Genomic DNA, 22,869 nt, shown 5'->3' with positions numbered 1-22,869 from the left:
TGTAAGGCTTTCAAAGCACCCAGCCTGAAGAAAAAAATAGTTATCTAAGGAGCCCTGACATAAACAATGCGAAAGATACTTGGGGGCATCAAAAATTGATTTACGTCATAGCAACAAGCAACAGACACTAAATAACCACTAACCTGTAGGTGGTTGATAATCCCTTTGTATAAGCAATAAAGTGGGTTACTTCTTGCTACTGAATATCAAAGTTCACATGTTTAATTCTACCTTAGTAGCAGTAACAGAGGCTCCAAATAAGGTTCACAAGCTGGACAACACCACAATCTTCCTACTCTGTGTAGTTCTGGGCAGAAGAGTATAACTGGGATTTACACTGTTCCTTCAGTATGGCAGGTTGACTCACACATCAACTACATCCATGCATTTAGGCACATATTTGGTGCCTGTAACAGTCTAACAACAGGTCAGATATTCCAGACAGATAGTCTAGGGAGAAAGGAATATTAGTTATTAGATAATAGTGCTGTTTATGTGCCAACAGCAATCAAAGTCGAAGTCTCACTAAGCAGTTCCCAATGGTCTCTTTGGTTTGCATTAACAGTGCTTTTGAACAAATAATTAATGCATTCTACAGGGAGAAGCCTCATTTATATCAATATACAGTGGCATGCAAAGGTTTGGGCACCCCTGGTCAAAATTTCTGTTACTGTGAATAGTTAAGTGAGTAAAAGATTACCTGATTTCCAAAAGGTATAAAGTTAAAGATGACACAGTTCTTTAATATTTTAAGCAAGATTACTTTTTTATTTCCATCTTTTACAGTTTCAAAATAACAAAAAAAGGAAAGAGCCTGAAGCACAAGTTTGGGCACCCTGCATGGCAGTACTTAGTAACACCCCCTTTGGAAAGTATCACAGCTTGTCAATGCTTTTTGTAGCCAGCTAAGAATCTTTCAATTCTTGTTTGGGGGATTTTCGCCCATTCTTTCTTGCAAAAAGCTTCTAGTTCTGTGAGATTCTTGGGCCGTCTTGCATGCACTGCTCTTTTGAGGTCTATCCACAGATTTTCAATGATGTTTAGGTCGGGGGACTGTGAGGGCCATGGCAAAACCTTCAGCTTGCGCCTCTTGAGGTAGTCCATTATGGATTTTGATGTGTCTTTAGGTTCACTATCCTGTTGTAGAAGCCATCCTCTTTTCATCTTCAGCTTTTTTACAGACGGTGTGATGTTTGCTTCCAGAATTTGCTGGTATTTAATTGAATTCATTCTTCCCTCTACCACTGAAATATTCCCCGTGCCACTGGCTGCAACACAAGCCCAAAGCATGATAGATCCACCCCCATGCTTAACAATTGGAGAGGTGTTCTTTTCATGAAATTCTGCACCCTTTTTTCTCCAAACATTCCTTTGCTCATTGCGGCCAAAAAGTTCTATTTTAAATTCATAAGCCCACAGGACTTGTTTCCAAAATGCATCAGGCTTGTTTAGATGTTCCTTTGCAAACTCCTGATACTGAATTTTGTAGTGAGGATGCAGGAAATGTTTTCTTCTGATGACTCTTCCATGAAGGTCATATATGTGCAGGTGTCGCTGCACAGTAGAACAGTGCACCACCACTCCAGAGTCTGCTAAATCTTCCTGAAGGTCTTTTGCAATCAAATGGGGGTTTTGATTTGCCTTTTCAGCAATCCTATGAGCAGTTCTCTCGGAAAGTTTTCTTGGTCTTCCAGAACTCAACTTGACCTCCACTGTTCCTGTTAACTGCCATTTCTTAATTACATTACGAACTGAGGAAACGGCTACCTGAGAATGCTTTGCTATCTTCTTACAGCCTTCTCCTGTTTTGCGGGCATCATTTATTTTAATTTACAGAGTGCTAGGCAGCTGCTTAGAGGAGCCCATGGCTGCTGATTGTTGGGACAAGGTTTGAGGAGTCAGGGTATTAATAAAGCTTTGAAATTTCCATCACCTGGCCTTTCCTAATGATGACTGTGAACAAGCCATAGTCCTAAAAAGCTAATTAAGGTCTGAGACCTTGGTAAAAGTTATCTGAGAGCTCAAATCTCTTGGGGTGCCCAAACTTTTGCATGTTACTCCTTTCCTTTTTTTCACTCTAAAATTGTACAAAACAAAAATAATACACTAGTCTTGCTTAAAATGTTGAAAAGAATGAGATCAGTTCATCTTCTACTCACTTAACTATTCACAGTAACAGAAAGTTTGACCGGGGTGCCAAACTTCTGCATGCCACTATAATTGCACAATTCAGAGCACCTCCAAGAAACAACTGATATTATTATTTTCAAATATGGTAAGCCTTTCATCTCAGTAAAAACGAGGGTGCATTAGATTATACTGCAAACTTTTATCAAAGCTGTATACAAAATTACATTGAACCATTAAAATGGAGAAGAAGACAAACTTTCAAGCTTGAAAAAACTGTGAGCATATTAAGATTTGAAACAAAATAGGACAAGAGGTGAAATAATTTGACCTTTATCCCATGCATACGTGATAGGGGGACATTAGTAAATGATATGCTCGGTTCTACATAGAACTTTTCCAGTGATTTTCATTATTGTGTACTGCTGACAAAAAAAAATTGTGAGTCTTTCAAGAGGCAGACTGATAAATACACTTGTGAATGTTTTGTTGAGTTCTGTTCATTTGGGCTATGTAGGCAGGTTCGTTGGGACCTTCCCTTTCACTGTTATGGATTAGTTGGGATGTTGCCTTTCATTATTATGGGTTATTGAGCTCGAGATGAAGAAGCAGGCTCTTGCAGTTGTACTGTCACTTTTGGGAAGAGCGAGAAAGACAGCGATGGGAATTTCAGTGGAAGACTTGAACAAAGATGACGCTATGACTACTCTAATAAATGCACTTGACTTAGTTTTTCTGAGGGAGGAAGAGGATTGGATTTATGAGACATACTCAGAATTCAACAAAATTCCCAGAGGCAGTTTTACAATTATGGCTGATTATACTGTTGATTTTGAACAAAAGTACAGTCACATGCATAAATACAAAATGGATCTTCCTGATACAGTATTAGCTTTCAAATTGCTGGATACTGAGTGTCTAAACATAAAGGACAGACAGCTAGCATTAACTGCATGTAAGGATCCATGCATTTGCATCTATGAAATCACCTCTGAAGAGGATTTTTGGAGAAAAGGCTGCCAAGACAACAGTCAGAATTAATCTGAGTCAGGAAATGGCATACTTCACTGAGCAGTAACGAGACAGCAGCAAACGTAGTTCCCAGAGTGACAAGACGAGGGCACCAGTACCTGGCACCAATCCACTAGACAAGCACGGCAGGAGATTGAAATGTGCTGTTCTTCGAAGTACTTACCACTGGGCAAAAATCTGTCCGCACAGAGCCGAACACATTAAGCTAACTGAAGAAAATAACAAATCTGAAGACGTAAAAGAGTGCCATGTATTGTTTGCAAAGGAATCACTTGCTACTGCAGAAACATTTGATGCAGAGATTTTGATGCTAGCATCTCCAGGATCGGTTGTTATAGATACAGCATCCACACACACAGTAAGTGGAAATAATGGCTTAATAGTTATGTAAGTGAACTAAACCAGAATGAGGTGCATAAACTGGTGAACACAGTTACACCCAATTACAAAGCATTCGGATTGGTAGATGGAAAAGTTGTACATTCTACCAAAATGTGAAAATTCCCCCAGAAATTGGACAGATAAAATGTTACATTGAAGCAGAGGTGGCACCAGTGAACATTCCATTATCTTGAGTAAAACTTCCCTAAAGAAAGTGGAGGCTATACTGGATATGGAGAACAACCAAGCAATGATGTTGCAACAGCCAGTGTCACTTGAGCTCACCACCTTTTGACGTTGCTTTGTGAAGATTCTAGATAAAGACATTACTGAGAATCAACGTGAGAATGAAGTTCTAAGTGTCACAGAGAACGTGAGGCCGGATGCAAAGTGTTGCTCAAGCTTCACGAGTAGTTTGGACATGCTTCAGCTGATAAACCAGCACTGCTCAACAGTTCAGAAAGCAGAGATACAGACGCTTTTTCCACTCTAAAGCAGATAGTTGACACCTGTGAGACATGCCAAAAGTCTGGAAAGCCTGAACCCAATCCTACGGTTGGTCTGCCACAAGCAACTGAATGCAATGAAACAGTAGCCGCAGACCTACATGAACTTGAGCAAGGAGTGTGATATCTCCACACCATTGATGAGTTCACATGTTTAAGTGCCGGTAGCAGTATAAACACAAAAAGCCATCAGACATAGTAAAAATCTTCATCCATTCCTGGAAAAGATTGCACGGCCCGCCTTGGAAAGTATTCAGTGATAATAGTGGTGAACTTAATAATGATGAATTCAGAGATATGGCAGAGAACTTTAACATCGAAACAAAGACAACAGTGGCATACAGTCCTTGGAGTAATGAACTTCTGAAATGACACAATCAAACACTTACTGAAACAACGCTAAAGGTAATGAAGGACAATGGGTGTAATTAGAACCATGGGCTGGGTGTTTATGGTGAAGAATATCATGCACAATGTACATGGCTACAGCCTATATCAACTTGTATTCAGCCAGAATCCAAATCATCCCTCTGTACTGATTGACAGGCCACCTGCTCTAGAGGGCACAACAAGGAGGTTGGGAAACATATTTCAGCACTGCATGCATCAAGGAAGGCTTTCATTAAAACAGAGTGTTCAGGGGGAATTTAAAGAGCACCAAATCACTACTCTGTCATAAATATGAGACAGAGGGCAAAGTATATTACAAAAGAGCAGGCTGTACAGCATGGAAAGGTCCTGGAGTTGTCATTGGTCAGGATGGATTTGTGGTATTTGTGAGACATTGCGGTACATATGTGATAGTGCGTCCTTCCAGATCATGAAAAGTTCAAACTGAAAATGATCAGAACTCTATGGACAAAGACACAAAAAATGAAAAGAGTAGGGTAATGTAACTGGTGGCAATGAACATAATTCACAAGCACTGACATTGAGATGGGGTTTCACTTCAAGAGGCTGTACTGACCTGATGATGTAACTACTTGAAAGGTTTTTAGCATGCTTTGAGTTCAGTTTTTTGGTCTTCAATAGATGAGTTGCTAAGGCTTTTTTGAAACATAAAACACCTCTGCTATTTCACTTGCAAAAACCTACATTGGTGACACAGATGTTCTAGGATGATTCCATAACTATTGAATGTGGAGATAGTGATCATAATTCTATCTCCTTTATAATTGCATTGGAGAGAGATAGGAACAGACAAGTTTGAAAAGCGTTTAATTGGAGTAAGGGGAATTATGAGGCTATCAGGTAGGAAATTGGAAGCTTAAATTGGAAACAGATGTTCTCAGTGAAATGTACAGAAGAAATGTGGCAAATATTCAGGGGATATTTTGTGGAATTCTGCATAGGTATGTTCCAATGAGACTGGGAAGTTATGGTAGGATACAGGAACCGTGGTGTACAAAGGCTGTCAAAAATCTAGTCAAGAAGAAATGAAAAGCTTTCAAAAGGTTTGGAGAGCTAGGTAATGTTAGAGATCTAGAAGATTATAAGGCTAATAAGAAGGAGCTTAAGAAGGAAATTAGGAGAGCCAGAAGGGGCCATGAGAAGGCCTTGGCAGGCAGGATTGAAAAAAACACCAAGGCTTTCTACAAGTATGCGAAGAGCAAGAGGATAAGACGTGAAAGAACAGGACCTATCACGTATGACAGTGGGAAAGTATGTATGGAACCGGAGGAAATATCAGAAGTACTTAATGAATACTTTACTTCAGTATTCACTATGGGAAAGGATCTTGGTGATTGTAGAGATGACTTGCAGCAGACTGATAAGCATGAGCATGTAGATATTAAGAAAGAGGATGTGCTGGAGCTTTTGGAAAGCATCAAGTTGGATAAGTCGCCGGGATCGGATGAGATGTACCCCAGGCTTCCGTGGGAGGCAAGGGAGGAGATTGCTGAGCCTCTGGCGATAATCTTTGCATCATCAATGGGACTGGGAGAGGTTCCAGAGGACTGGAGGGTTGCGGACGTTGTTTCTTTATTCAAGAAAGGGAGTAGAGATAGCCCAGGAAATTATAGACCAGTGAGTCTTAATTCAGTGGTTGGTAAGTTGATGGAGAAGATCCTGAGAGGCAGGATTTATGAACATTTGGAGAGGCATAATATGATTAGGAATAGTCAGCATGGCTTTGTCAAGGGCAGGTCGTGCCTTACGAGCCTGATTGAATTTTTTGAGGATGTGACTAAACACATTGATGAAGGTAGAGCAGTAGATGTAGTGTATATGGATTTCAGCAAGGCATTTGACAAGGTACCCCATGCCAGGCTTATTGAGAAAGTAAGGAGGCATGGGATTTAAGGGGACATTGCTTTGTGGATCCAGAACTGGCTTGCCCACGGAAGGCAAAGAGTATTTGTAGATTTGATCCACAAACCTACCTGTCCTGGCCGACCTATTGTCTCAGCTTGCTCCTGCCCCACCGAACTCATTTCTGCATACCTCGACACTGTTTTATCACCCCTTGTTCAATCCCTTCCGACCTATGTTCGTGACACTTCTCACGCTCTTAAACTTTTCGATGATTTTAAGTTCCCTGGCTCCCACCGCTTTATTTTCACCATGGATGTCCAGTCCTTATATACTTCCATCCCCCGTCAGGAAGGTCTCAAAGCTCTACGCTTCTTTTTGGATTCCAGACCTAATCAGTTCCCCTCTACCACCACTCTGCTCCGTCTAGCGGAATTAGTCCTTACTCTTAATAATTTCTCCTTTGGCTCCTCCCATTTCCTCCAAACTAAAGGTGTAGCTATGGGCACCCGTATGGGTCCTAGCTATGCCTGCCTTTTAGTTGGGTTTGTGGAACAATCTATGTTCCGTGCCTATTCTGGTATCTGTCCCCCACTTTTCCTTCGCTACATCGACGACTGCATTGGCGCTGCTTCCTGCACGCATGCAGAACTCGTTGACTTTATTAACTTTGCCTCCAACTTTCACCCTGCCCTCAAGTTTACCTGGTCCATTTCCGACACCTCCCTCCCCTTTCTAGATCTTTCTGTCTCTGTCTCTGGAGACAGCTTATCCACTGATGTCTACTATAAGCCTACTGACTCTCACAGCTATCTGGACTATTCCTCTTCTCACCCTGTCTCTTGCAAAAACGCCATCCCCTTCTCGCAATTCCTCCGTCTCCGCCGCATCTGCTCTCAGGATGAGGCTTTTCATTCTAGGACGAGGGAGATGTCTTCCTTTTTTAAAGAAAGGGGCTTCCCTTCCTCCACCATCAACTCTGCTCTTAAACACATCTCCCCCATTTCACGTACATCTGCTCTCACTCCATCCTCCCACCACCCCACTAGGAATAGGGTTCCCCTGGTCCTCACCTACCACCCCATCAGCCTCCGGGTCCAACATATTATTCTCCGTAACTTCCGCCACCTCCAACGGGATCCCACCACTAAGCACATCTTTCCCTCCCCCCCTCTCTCTGCATTCCGCAGGGATCGCTCCCTACACAACTCCCTTGTCCATTCGCCCCCCCCATCCCTCCCCACTGATCTCCCTCCTGGCACTTATCCGTGTAAGCGGAACAAGTGCTACACATGCCCTTACGCTTCCTCCCTTACCACCATTCAGGGCCCCAAACAGTCCTTCCAGGTGAGGCATCACTTCACCTGTGAGTCGACTGGGGTGATATACTGCGTCCGGTGCTCCCGATGTGGCCTTTTATATATTGGTGAGACCCGACGCAGACTGGGAGACCGCTTTGCTGAACATCTACACTCTGTCCGCCAGAGAAAGCAGGATCTCCCAGTGGCCACACATTTTAATTCCACATCCCATTCCCATTCTGACATGTCTATCCACGGCCTCCTCTACTGTAAAGATGAAGCCATACTCAGGTTGGAGGAACAACACCTTATATTCCGTCTGGGTAGCCTCCAACCTGATGGCATGAACATCGACTTCTCTAACTTCCGCTGATGCCCCACCTCCCCTTCGTACCCCATCTGTTACTCATTTTTATGCACACATTCTTTCTCTCACTCTCCTTTTCCTCCCTCTCTCCCTCTGAATATACCTCTTGCCCATCCTCTGGGTCACCCCCTCCCCTTGTCTTTCTTCCCGGACCTCCTGTCCCATGATCCTCTCGTATCCCCTTTTGCCTATCACCTGTCCAGCTCTCGGCTCTATCCCTCCCCCTCCTGTCTTCTCCTATCATTTTGCATCTCCCCCTCCCCCTCCAACTTTCAAATCCCTTACTCACTCTTCCTTCAGTTAGTCCTGACGAAGGGTCTCGGCCTGAAACGTTGACTGCACGTCTTCCTATAGATGCTGCTTGGCCTGCTGCGTTCACCAGCAACTTTGATGTACGTTGTTATTTGTAGACGGGTCACTTTCTGCATGGAGGCTGGTCACCTGTGGAGTGCCTCAGGGATCCGTTCTGGAATCCTTATTCTTTGTGATTTTTATAAATGACCTGGATGAGGAGTGGAGTGATGGGTTAGTAAGTTTGCTGATGACACAAAGGTTGGAGGTGTTGTGGATAGTGTGGAGGGCTGTCAGAAGTTACAGTGGGACATCGATAGGATGCAAAACTGGGCTGAGAAGAGGCAGATGGGATTTAATCCAGATGAGTGTGAGGTGGTTCATTTTGGTAGGTTTAATATGATGGCAGAATATAATATTAATGGTAAGATTCTTGGCAGTGTGGAGGATCAGAGAGATCTTGGGTCTGAGTCCATAGGAAGCTCAAAGCAGTTGCGCAGGTTGACTCTGTGGTTAAGAATGTGTATGGTGTATTGGCCTTCATCAATTGTGGAATTGAATTTAGGAGCTGAGAGGTAATGGGTTGTAGCTATATAGGACCCTGGTCAGACCCCACTTGGAGTACTGTGCTCAGTTCTGGTCATCTCACTACAGGAAGGATGTGGAAGCCATAGAAAGGGGCAGAGGAGATTTACAAGGATGTTGCCTGGATTGGGGAGCATGCCCTATGAGAATAGGTTGAGTGAACTCGGCCTTTTCTCCTTGGAGCGACGAAGGATGAGAGGTGACCTGATAGAAGTGTATAAGATGATGAGAGGCATTGATCATGTGAATAGTCAGAGGCTTTTTCCCAGGGCTGAAAAGGTTGGCACAAGAGGACACAGGTTTAAGGTGCTGGGGAGTAGGTACAGAGAAAATGTCAAGGGTAAGTTTTTTACTCAGAGAGTGGTGAATGCATGGAATGGGCTGCCGGCAACGGTGGTGGAGGCGGATACGATAGGGTCTTTTAAGAGACTTTTGGATCGGTACATGGAGCTTAGAAAAATAGAGGGCTATGGGCAAGCCTAGTTATTTCTAAGGCAAGGACATGTCTGGCACAACTTTGTGGGCCGAAGGGCCTGTATTGTGCTGTAGGTTTTCTATGTTTTGATGGTTCTATGTTGGCCTTCGCATTCGCTTTGAAACTGCTGGAGTTTTGGGTGCAAAATGCTGTCGCTTGGTTTGCACAAGCAGAGGCTCAATTCGTGCTTTGAGAAATCACCTCGACAACGCCAAATATTTTTATGTAGTAGCGTCACTCAGCAATTCCAAAGCAGTAAGAGCGTCAAATCTACTTAAACACCTGTCTGAACATGATAAATACCATTTGCTGAAAACTCAACTTTTACAGACTTTTAGACTATTGGAGTCTGAGTGCGCCAAAGAGTTGCTCTCCTTGCCCAGCCTCGGTGATGCTAGGTCTTTAGAGCTAAAGGAGAACCTGCTGTTTCTCCTGGGAAATCACCATCTTCATTTTATTTTTAAAGAAATCTTCATGCAGCAAATGTCTCATCAAGTTCACATAGCCCTCAGTAATGCACCTGTGGTAGACTGTAAGGAACTTGCTAAGATGTCCGATACTCTGCACCCAGCCAGACAGCAATGCATCATTCTTCCTCCTTTTACTACCTCAATAAGCCTGGTCAGCAAGACCTCCAACATAAGGATATCTGAGGCTGAGAAACAGATGACGCTGGGTCTGTACTTTTACCACGCTCGCTTTGGTGGGAATGTTGGGAAGTGCAAATCACATTGGAGCTTCGACAGTGGCAGTGCATTGGGACATCAGAAGTTTGAGAACATGGTGGGTTCCAGCTGCCAGGGTCGTCTACTGTTCATTACAGACTCCCTTTCAGGGGAATGTTTCGTGTGTGACAGGGGTGCTCAAGTGAGAGTGACACCAGCATTGCCTATTGATGAGAAGGCAAAGAGCGATGAAACCTCACTGGAGGCCCCCAATGGCAGCAAGATCCAAACTTACGGGGCACGACGGATAACATTCTGCTTCAGTTGTGCATGGGGCTTTGTCATGTCTATAGTGCCTAGACACCAGCTCGGTATAGATTTCTTGTGTGCCCAAGAACTGTTAGTTTATCTTAAGAACTGCTGGCTTGTGGGTGTCAAAGACTTTGGATCATTACCCTGCTCCCCCAGTAAGTTCCCCATAGCAACTCTGTCAAGCACATGCACCGCTACATGTCCATTTACTCGACAGCTGGGCGAACTCCCAAACCTCACCAAGCCACATTCTCCACGACAGTCACAAAACATGGGGTTGAGCACCACATTTCTGGAACTGGCCCACCAGCCATGCCCGTGTGCGTAGACTGGACCCAGAAAAGCCGGCATCTGTGAAAGTTGAGATTGCCAATATGAAAAGACTTGGCACTGTATGCCGGTTGAATGGCCCCTGGACTTTACCCCTACAAATGGTCCCTAAGTCCGACGATGGTTGCCACCCATGTGGTAATTACCAACTCCTTAACGAGGTCACCACCCCTGATTACTACATGTCCCACACATTCAAGACTTTTCAGCACGTTTAGGCAGGAAGTCAATTTAGTAAGGGACTACCATCAGCTGCCTACTGCTCAGACGACATCCCCCAAACAGCTGTGATAACCCCATTTGGCCTCTGAGTTTCTGTGTAAGCCATATGGGCTGAAAAATGCAGAATAGATTTTCCAATGGCTGGTAGACTCTGTACTAAAAGACTTAGATTTCCTTTTTGTTTACATGGATAACATACTCGTCCGAGTGCATCCAAATCCAAATACGTATCTCATATCCACACACTTTTCAAGTGGTTAAGCCAACACGGGTTGATTATGAACCCTGCTAAAGCTAGTTGTCAACCATTGACTTTCTCAGCCATCGGATCTCCGCAGAAGGTGTGAAACCTCAACCATCATAGGTAACCGCTAGTATGGATTTCCCACCGCCTCAAACTACTATAAAACTACTGGCATTCTTAGGTATGGTGAATTTCTATCATTGCTTCATTCTGTGAACTTCTGAACTTGTACTTCCCCTGTATAATTCACTTAAAGCCAATATCCCTAATGAAGTACTTGACTGGTCAGCGGACATGACCAGGGCATTTGATGATACTAAACATGCTCTTTCCAACGCAGTCCTAAGGGCATACTTGCTCCCCAACACACCCATAGCCATTACTCTGAAGCTTCAGACTGTGCTGCAGGTGCTGTGCAAGAAGAGCTGGTCAGTGGTGTGTAGCAGCTGTTTGTCTTCTTCAGCTGGTAGGTCCATCCCCCTGAAAGGAAATATAACACACTTGACCGTGAGCTTCTCAGTCGCTCTCTGGCTGTCAGTCATTTTTGTTTTCTTTTAGCGGGTCGCCATTTCACAGCGTTCATTGACCACAAACCTTTCATGCACATGGTGGGAAAAATATCAGACCCTTGGTCTGCACGGCAGCAATGCCTCCTGGCCTACGTATCTGAGCTCACAACAGATGTACAAAATTTCAAGGGGAAAACAATGATGTGGCTGATTGCCTCTCCTAGGCAGGAGTGGAGACTGTACACAGAGAGGTTGATAAAAGCCAACATTGCAGCCAACCAAGCTACTGACCCAGAGGTTCAGTTTTACAGAACGATAATCATGGGCCTGTGGTTAGCTGACACTAAGTTCGGGGAAGCTGAGGTTTCTCTCCTGTGCGATGTCTCAACCAGTCACACACGCCCAGCATGCCCACAAACTGGAGGCCTGTCGGCCACTTGCATCCCGGCCGGAAGGCCTCACAGAAGCTGATTGCACTAAAGTTTGTGTGGCACGGACTTCAAAAGGACAGGTGTGATTGGACTGCAGCCTGTGTGAGTGCCAGTGGGCAAAAAGTAACCATCATGTTCAGGCGTCATTGGCACCTTTTGATGTGTCTCAGCGACAGTTTGACCACATTAATGTGAACCTCGTTGGTCCTCTTACACCCTCCCATGGTCTCATGCACCTCCTTATCATAGTGGACCGTACTGCCAGATAGCCCCTAGCACCGACAATGGCCGCAGGCACTCTCTGCCATTCAACCTGGGTTGCTCAGTTTGGCCCCTTGTCTGATATTTCCTCTGACCGCATATCAAACCTCTGGGCTGCATTGGCCCAGGATCTCAGTGTTAGGCTACATCACGCCAGGGCATAACACCCGCAGTCCAATGGCCTATATGAACGGTTTGAGCATTCCTTAAAGGCTGCTCTGAGGGCTTCCCTGACGGATGAGAGTTGGCATGATCATCTCCCATGGGTCCTGCTGGGGCTCAGAACAGCTCCAAAAGAGGACCTGCATTTGTACAAGGCTGATGTGGCCTAGGGGCAGCAATTACGAGTACCAGGTGATTTCATTCCTGACTCCACGACTACATGATTGGCCTCTCAACAGCATTCCACCCTCCTCGGTAAATCCAATTCCTTTTCACCTATTCCTATCTCCCTTTATGGCGTACATCACTCTTGGGATCCTGTTGACCTACAGTCTTCCTCGTTTGTTTCTGTCTGCCATGATGCACAACAGCATTCCTTTAGTCCCCCTTATGATGGCCAATTCTGTGTTTTGGAAAGGGCAGAAAGGACTTTTATCATAGATAGGAGGGGTATACTTGAAAGTATTTTGGTAGATTGCCTTAAACTGGCCTACAAAGATTTGAAGAATTCTGCTATGATTCCCCAGCCATCATGACATGACCATGAGTGCGTCAACACACCTCTGGATGAGCCAGATGCACCTGCAGTTCCTCCACTCATGGAACAACAGACCTCAGCCAGGCATCTCATCTGATCTCTGGACAGGCTCACAATGGTGGTGTTAGTGAATTCTAGGGGTGGGGCTATGTAGGGTAATGTAGTTTGTGGAAAGGTACATAATAAACAGCCACTGATTTGGGATTTCACTTGAAGAGGCTGGTCCAATGTGGTGATGTAATTGGGTAAAGTGGTTTAGTGCGCTTTGAGTTCAGTTTCTCGGTGTTCAATAAGTGAGGTGCTACGGCTTTTCTGAAAATGAAAACACCTCCGCCATTTTATTTGGGAAAACGATCAAAAGCATTTACCTGATCCCGTGTCACATAGCACAGACTGTGCTGAAGGGAGTGCAGCTGAGGACCCAATAGAGCAGGTCAACAGTGGTACAGACAGTGCTGAAGGAAGTGTACACGGGGACTCAACAGACCTGCCTGAGTAGGAATCATCACAAGTGCCAAGACAATATGGAAGTTTTGGCCTTAAAACAGGACAAACCGTGAAATTTGCAGACCAAGACACTGGTATCTCAAATAACAGTGAAGTCCTAGGACAAGTGGCAAAGCCACTGGGAGAAATAAAAGTTGGTACAAGTTGAATTACTCAGCGCCAACCATGGTCACTAGCACTGCAGGGTTAGCTGCCATGTCACGTGTAGACAGGCTTCATATTGAACCAAGTAAAGATCAGGCTGAATCGTTTGAGAAATGTCAAGACGAAGATGTCCTAGTAACTAAGGATATGTCATTTGAATCTTCAAACAGGATGAAATCAGTAGTTGGAGAACCATTGCAGTGTTTGTGGAAGTCAGAAACATTGGCCAAAAGACAGTGCCTACAAGATGGGTGTGTACCCTGAAAGAACCCCGAACAGGAATGACACCAAAAGCACACCTGGTGGCTAGAGGTGTTGAGGAGCTGAGCATAAAAGAATTCCAAAAAGTCTCACCAACATGTGCATCAGAGTCTCTCCAACTACTTCTCTCAGTGATATGTCAAAAGCATTGACAACCCCATTGCATGGACATAAAATCCGCAAACTTACAGGAGATGGAGCCGTCACGTGACATTTACATTAAAATCCCGCCTGAAGCTAGAAACAAAGGAACACTGTGGAAACTCAAAAGTGTGTGTATGTATCACTCCACTGGTATAAAAGAGTCAAGAAAATAATGTTTAAAACAGGTGGAAAGATGTCACAAGTGGAATCCACCTGTTTTTTACCGGCAAGTTTCAGTACGACATGTGATTGAAGAACTTGCCTGTATATGGGGAGGCTCACAAAACTTTGACACATAGCCATCCTTCAGCTAAAGTCACCCTTTCAGGTTGGACACAAGGAACATGACAGATTCTACGATGTAAGGATAGGTATCTTTGCTTTTGATGGAACAGTACAACTGCACCAAGAAGGGTACATCGGGAATCTTCAAACAATCCACATGTGCCATATAGCAGGATGCACCCCTCAGAGTAGCTGAAGCTCAGCAGCTCAGGTCAAAGCTAGGTCAGATTCTGTGAGTGGCAAGACAGAGCAGACCTGACATCATGTTTGATGCCTGCAATTTGGCAACCAGCACGTAAAATGCCACAGTACAAACTTTACATGAAGTAAACAAGATAGTGGACAAAATTCGCCTGAAAAAGAAGTGTTGAAAGATTCAACAGCTTGGAATAGATTACTCACTAAGGCTCGTTGTCTTCAGTAATACCTCACTTGGAAATCTCTCAGAAGGAGGTACTCAAGGAGACATTTTATTGTACTGGTGGGAGAAAAGGGAAGACTTTCACCACTCTGTTGGCAATCAAAAAAGATGCAAAGAGTTCTATGTGGTACGCTGGCAGGAGAATCCCTTGCAATGTCTGATGACTTTGACAATGATGGGATTGATTGGAGTACTGCGCAAACACAACAGAGGTGTTCCTGCACAGGTCCAAAGAGCTTTTAAAAAAACAATCCCTATAAAAGAGAAGGTTGTCGTTGGAGTAGTCTGAGTCAGAGTATGAAAGCTTTGGCTCAACATGGCTTAGACTAGAACAGGCGGAGGCAAGATGAGGAGGTAGGTTCATTCCTTATTTCATATTTAAACCCTGAGAGAATAGAGGCTATGTCCACAGAGCCAATGCTCTGTTCTGGGTGTCAGATGTCAGATTTCCAGGAGACTCCAAGCCTCCTCGATGACCACATCTGCACCAAGTGCATCAAGGTGCAGCTCCTTAGAGACTGTGTTAGGGAATTGGAGTTGCAGATCGATGACCTTTGGCTTGTTAGGAAAAGTGAGGCAGTGATAGACAGGAGCTACGTGGAGGAAGTCACCCCAAGACTACAGGAAACAGATAAATGAGTGACTGTCAGGAGAGGGAAGGAAGAGCATCGGATAGTGGAGAGCACCCCTGTGGCCAATCCCCTCAACAATAAGAACTTCGTTTTGAGTCCTGTTGTTGGGGGTGGGGGGTGAGAACCTACCTGGGGGAAGTAACAGCAGCCATGCCTCTAGTATTGTGGCTCAGAAGGGTAGGGAACGGAAGAGGATGGCAGCAGTAATAGAGGACTCGATGGTCAGGGAGACAGATCAGCGATTCTGTGGATGTGAAAGGGAAACATGGATGGTAGTTTTCCTCCCAGGCGCCGGGGTCCATGATGTATCTGAACGTGTCCATAATATACTGAAAGAGAGGATGACCAGCCAGAAGTTGTGATGCATATTGGTACCAACATCATAGGTGGAAGAAGGGAGGAGATCCTGAAAAAAGAATATAGGGAGTTAGGAAGGAATCTGAGAAGCAGGATCTCAAACGTAGTATTCTCAGGATTGCTGACTGTGCCATGCGACAGTGAGGATAAGAATAGAATGGGGTGGCAGATAAATGCATGCTTGAAGAATTGGAGCAAAGGACAGAATTCAGATTTCTGGATAATTGGGACCTCTTCTGGGCAGGGGAGACTTGTACAAACAGAGGCAGGTTGCACAAATCTGAGGCGGGAGCAATATTCTTGTGGCTAGATTTACTAGAGATGTAGGGAGTGGTTTAAACTAACATGACAGGGGGATGGGAATCAGAATGATAGAGCTGAGGATGAGCCAGCAGGTTTACGAGTAGTTGATGGATGTAACAAGAACGTCAGGAAGGACAAGCCAATGATTGGGTACAAATGCAGACTGAGCAAAGAAATAAGTTGTACAACAGAGGCAAAATTCAAAAGGGCAAAGAATGCAGGACTGAAGGTGTTGTATTTAAAAGCGCGTAGCATTCGGAATAAGGTGGATGAACTCATGGTGCAATTAGAGATTGGTCAGTATGAAATTGTGGGCATCACTGAGCTGTGGCTGAAAGAGGGCCATAGTTGGGAGCTTAAAATCAAAGGATATACTTTGTATCGAAAGGACAGGCAGGAAGGCAGAGGTGGTGGTGTGGCTCTGTTGGTAGGAGATGGAATTACATCTTTAGAAAGAGGTGACATAGGGTCAGAAAATGTTGAATTTTTGTGGGTGGAGCTAAGAAACTGCAAGGGGAGAAAACCCATTATGGGAATCTTATATAGGTCTCCAAATAGTAGCCAAGATATAGCGTTGACATTGCAAAGGGAGCTGGAAAAGGCATGTAATAAAACATAGAAACATAGAAACATAGAAAATAGGTGCAGGAGTAGGCCATTCGGCCCTTCGAGCCTGCAACGCCATTTATTATGATCATGGCTGATCATCCAACTCAGAACCCCGCCCCAGCCTTCCCTCCATACCCCCTGACCCCTGTAGCCACAAGGGCCATATCTAACTCCCTCTTAAACATAGCCAATGAACTGGCCTCAACTGTTTCCTGTGGCAGAGAATTCCACAGATTCACCACTCTCTGTGTGAAGAAGTTTTTCCTAATCTCGGTCCTAAAAGGCTTCCCCTCTATCCTCAAACTGTGACCCCTCGTTCTGGACTTCCCCAACATCGGGAACAATCTTCCTGCATCTAGCCTGTCCAATCCCTTTTGGATCTTATACGTTTCAATCAGATCCCCCCTCAATCTTCTAAATTCCAACGAGTACCAGCCCAGTTCACCCAGTCTTTCTTCATATGAAAGTCCTGCCATCCCAGGAATCAATCTGGTGAACCTTCTTTGTACTCCCTCTATGGCAAAGATGTCTTTCCTCAGATTAGGGGACCAAAACTGCACACAATACTCCAGGTGTTGTCTCACCAAGGCCTTGTACAACTGCAGTAGTACCTCCCTGCTCCTGTACTCGAATCCTCTCGCTATAAATGCCAGCATACCATTTGCCTTTTTCACCGCCTGCTGTACCTGTATGCCCACTTTCAATGACTGGTGTATAATGACACCCAGGTCTCGTTGCACCTCCCCTTTTCCTAATCGGCCACCATTCAGATAATAATCTGTTTTCCTATTTTTGCCACCAAAGTGGATAACTTCACATTTATCCACATTAAATTGCATCTGCCATGAGTTTGCCCACTCACCCAACCTATCCAAGTCACCCTGCATCCTCTTAGCATCCTCCTCACTGCTAACACTGCCACCCAGCTTCGTGTCATCCGCAAACTTGGAGATGCTGCATTTAATTCCCTCATCCAAGTCATTAATATATATTGTAAACAACTGGGGTCCCAGCACTGAGCCTTGCGGTACCCCACTAGTCACCGCCTAAGGTAATGATGCAATTGTAATGGGGGACTTCAATTTGCAAGGGGATTGGGAAAATCAGGTTGTGTCAGATTGCAAGAGAGGGAATTTGTTGAATCTCTACAAGGTGGCTTTTTAGAACAGCTTGTGCTTAAGCCTACTCGGGGAAAGGCTATCTTTGATTAGGTGTTTTGTAATAACCCAAATTTTATTAGGGAGCTTACTGTAAAGGAACCCTTAGGAGGCAGTGATCATGATATGATTGAATTCATATTGTAATTTGAGAGGGAGAAGCATAAGTCATATGTATCAGTATTGCAATGAAATAAAAGGAATTACAGAGACACAAGAGAGGAGTTGCCCAGGTGGATTGGAGGAGGATACTGGCAAGGATGATGACAGAGCAGAGATGGCTGAAGTTTCTGGGAATAGTTGACAAGGCTCATGATAGTTACGTCCCACAGAGGAAGAAGTTCTCAAATGAAACCTATCAAATGTTAAAAGGACTAGATAGGGTGGATGTGGAGAGGATGATTCCTATGGTGGGGGTATCCAGACCTGGAGGGCACAGAATGGAAACAGAGGGGACAACCTTTTAGAACAGTGGTAAGGAGGTGTTTTTTAGCCAGAGGGTAGTGAATCTGTGGAATGCTCTGCCGGGATCTGCCATGATGGAATGGCAGAACAGACTTGATAGGCTGAATGGCCTAATTCTGCTCCTATGTCTTATGGTCTAATGGACAATACCGTTTATCTGGCCACACGCTGTTCTGAGCTTGTCCATGGCAACCCAAAGAAGAAGGCTCTACAAATACATCGGTTTACAGGCAACTACTCTCTGATTGGTGCCATCAAATCCACCAAGTCAGTTACAGAGAAGAGGCTTCTTCTAGAGATAACCAAAACCAAGGAACTCATCCAAGCACTGAAAATTCATCATGTCCACTACAAATGAGCAACCAATTGACTGCCACACAAATAAGGCAGCCCCAGCTCTTGTGCTGCTGAAGGCATTTGGCACCTTAAGAGTTGTATCAACATCAAGGGTAAGAACTAATCTCTGTATTCTAAAGAACACTGGAGTTTGTAGATATATTTTGTTTATCTTGTAGTACTCTGAATGCATTAAGTGAGAGTATAGGATATCTTAAGAAATTCATTAGACCTAACAATTAGGGGTAAAAATAATACATCTGAGCCAAAGGACATTTAATTTTACAGATATATATGTATAGACATAAAAAGGATGGGAGATTGTTGAGTACTGTTCATTTGGGCTATAATTGGGATGGCGCGTGGCCAAGTGGTTAAGGTGTCGGTCTAGTGTTCTGAAGGTTGTTAATTCGAGCCTCAGCTGAGGCAACGTGTTGTGTCCTTGAGCAAGGCACTTAACCACACATTGCTCTGCGACGACACCGGTACCAAACTGTATTGGCCCTAGTGCCCTTCCCTTGGACAACATTGGTGTCTTGGAGAGGGGAGACTTGCAGCATGGGCAACTGCCGGTCTTCCATACAACCTTGCCCAGGCCTGCGCCCTGGAAACTTTCCAAGGCATAAATCCATGGTCTCACGAGACTAATGGATGCCTATTTTTTTTTAATTTTAATTGGGATATTCACTTTCCATGTTACGGGCAGGTGCAAGAATGTGGGTGGGGCGATGGAGGAGGGTAATAAAATGGCAGCCTATTGCACTGAGTGAATGGAGAAGGTAAAGTTGTTAAAACGTAAAATATCTTGTCTTTGGTTGCTTGAACGTTTACAGCATAACCAGTGTTTTACAAGTAATTAGTACATCCTCACAAGATTTTTACTTTAATTTTCTAATAATATTATTAAGAACATTTTTAATAGCCTTCTGAAGTGTTCAAAGATTTAATCATGTACATCCCACGTCCCTGTTACTTAGAAGAAACTGATCCTTAGTGTAATATCTTTTTTCTCTGAAAGAAAGCACCTTTCATGATATAACACTAGATTATTAACCTAATTAATGTGTCTGGTCACAGGTGTAAGGCCACTGAATCCACATCCCCTCAACTCAGCGATGACAGACCAACACAATAAAGCTGAATGGTTGATTTACTGCTGCTTGATGGAGCCAAAATGAGGCCACCCACCATCTGATAACCGCACGCAGCTATAATTGCAAATGTGACTGGTGTTTCTTACAGTCTGACAGCCCGAAAAGAGGGAGAAAAATTATATATTTTTAAAATTTGAATTCTTGTTTATTGTTATTAGGTTCTGTAGTAGTTTAATTGAATTCAGAAAATGTCTTGCAGGGATGAGCAAAATCTTCCTGGTATAGTGATTTATTTTTTTATATTCTGGAGCTTTAGCAAATTGTTACAGTTCATATTCCCACTACATGCTTGCAAGACAAAACAGCAGTAAAATTTTATTTATTTACCAATATTCTATCTTTTGCTCTCTCCCAGATGGAGACACAAAAAACTGCAAATGCTGTAACTTGGAACAGAAAACAAATTGCCGGAGAACACAGTAGGTCAAGCAGTCACTATAGAGAGAAAGGAGCTCTTGATGTTTCAGGTCATTATCTTGCCCCAGAATAGCAGATTCATTCTATCTTAAGTTCCTGCTCATTTACATGGCACTGAGTGCATTAATTAATTAACTTTTAATTCAGTTTTCTTGAGTCAATGAAAAAAAGGTCTGATTTGTGCAGCATGCTGTCATCATTCCTAATAAAGCACATCACAGACAATGTCTTTTTTACATATGTAAACACAGCAGATGTAACGAAGCATTTTTCCATGAAAATTTTGAATTTTAATCTTTGTTAAATGTTCCTGGAAAGACAGGGATAGAAAATAATTTTTGGTTGCATTTGTTTAATATTTTATTTATTTAGTGAGATACAGTGTGGAATAGGCCATTCCATCCCTTCCAGCCCAGCAATCCTCCAATTAAATCCTCGCCTAATCATGGAAAAATTTACAATTAACAATTAACCTATCAACCAGTATGTCTTTGGAATGTGGGAGGAAACCAGAGCACTGGGAGAAAACTCACACAGACATGGGACAGAAAACAAACACCTTACAGACAGTGGCAGGAATTGAAACCTGAGCCACTGGTACTATAAAGTGTTGTCCTAACCATTACGCTACTGTGCCAATATGTGATATATCATGTTCACACTTTGAACTCTAGTATAGCTTCAATGAAAAAAATTTCAAAAGTGGATTATAAACTCCATAAACTAATATATTGTGCTTCAGTACTTGTGATTGAGAAGAAATTTCTAACTTGTAACTGCAGAATTTTGGAATCTTGAGAGAGATTTTGCCCATAATACCTCTACAAGGTCTTTGAAGGAGCTGTCCATTTTAACTACCATAATTAGTCTTACTTTGCTACTGTAGAATATTGCTGAGGATTGGTTGAAACTTTCTAACATCCTTCAATAGGCTCACAGGCTGTGTTTCCTGATATCATAAAAGTAGTCAGTGCACGTGTACGTATTTGCGATGTGTGTTTGAGAGAGATGATGTTTCAGTGAGGAATCTGTACATGTAAAATTGACAGCCTTCTTAAGTATAAAGATCAGACAGACACAACATGACACACTGTGAAAGAAGGATTTCAAAGTTCAAAAGTGAAATTTATTATCAGGGTACATACATGTCACCGCATACAACCCTGAATTATTTTTCTGTAGGCATACCGAGAAAATCTATAGAACAGTAACTGTAAACAGGATCAATGGACAAACTGTGCAAATGCAGATATAAATAAATAGCAATAAATAATTAGCATGAAGTAGCAAGCTATAAGAGTCATTATATGAATGTAAGTATCCCCTTTTGTTCACGAGCCTGATGGTTGAGGGGCAATAACTGTTCTTGAACTTTTTGGTGTGAGTATGCTTGTACCTTCTACCTGATGATGGCAGTGAGAAAAGAGCATAGCCCAGGTGGTAAGGATCTTTGATGATGGATGCTGCTTTCCTACGGCAACATTTCTTGTAGATGTGCTTAATGGTTGTGGGGGTTTTACCCATGATATACTGGACTGAATCCATTAGCTTTTGTTGGGTTTTCCACTCAAAGGCATTGGTGTTCCCACGCCAAGCTCTAATACATCCTGTCAGCACACATCTATAGAAGTTTGCCAAGGTTTTTGATGACATGCAGAATCTCTGCAGGCTCCTGGGGAAGTAGAGGCGCTATCAGGCTTTCTTTGCCATAGTATTTATATGATGGGTCCAGGACAGGTTCTCTGAGATAGTAACACCCAGAAATTAAAGTTACTGACCCTCTCCACCTCTGATCCTCTGACGATTATTGGCTCACAGACCTCTGGTTTCCCTGTCCTGAAGTCTACAATCGGTTCCTTGGTCATATTGACATTGAGAGAGACGTTTTTTGTTATTACACCACTCAGCCAAATTTTCTCTGAAAGTAGCACTGGCACTTTGCTGCTCATTAGTTCATTAACCACACATGGCTAAATACAGTTTCAGTGACTAGAAGGTGCTCTAATCCCTAAACCACTAAATCTATTGAAAGAGCTAAATCCAAATAATTCAAAGCAACACTCAGAAAATTCTGAAGGAACTCAGCAGGTCAGGCAGCATCTTTGGAAATGGATAGACTGTCAACATTTTGGGCCGAGACCCTTCTGCAGGACTTTTCCAGCATCTGCAGACTTCCTCGTGCAAATAGGTGGCTTAGTTGCTGGTTGATGTCAATTGGCTGTTGTTATGATTTCACACATTATTAGTACTCATTCCAGGATCAGAATCAGGTTTATTATCACCAGCATGTGATGTGAAATCTGTTAACTTAGCAGCAGCAGTTCAATGCAATACATAATCTAGCAAAGAGAGAAAATAAATAAAACATAATAATAAATAAACAAGTATATCAATTATATATATTGAATAGATTTTTTTAAATGTGCAAAAACAGAAATACTTATATTAAAAAAAAGTGAGGTAGTGTCCAAAGCTTCAATGTCCATTTAGGAATCAGATGGCTAAAAATCTGCAGGGGGGTTTACTACAATTATTCATGCATCATCTTATATCGCAAACATTATGAAAACTCTAATATTACAAAATGGGCATGCTGCTGCTTGTCAAACAGTCTTGCATCCAGCAGCTTTGCCCTACATTATCTTGATTACCATCCTATTCACACGATGAACAAAACATAAATGT

This window comes from Mobula hypostoma, chromosome 7 (genome assembly GCF_963921235.1).
Source record: "Mobula hypostoma chromosome 7, sMobHyp1.1, whole genome shotgun sequence".
Taxonomy (NCBI): domain Eukaryota; kingdom Metazoa; phylum Chordata; class Chondrichthyes; order Myliobatiformes; family Myliobatidae; genus Mobula; species Mobula hypostoma.
The sequence above is the reverse complement of the archived record's forward strand: the minus strand, read 5'-3'. Positions refer to the sequence as shown.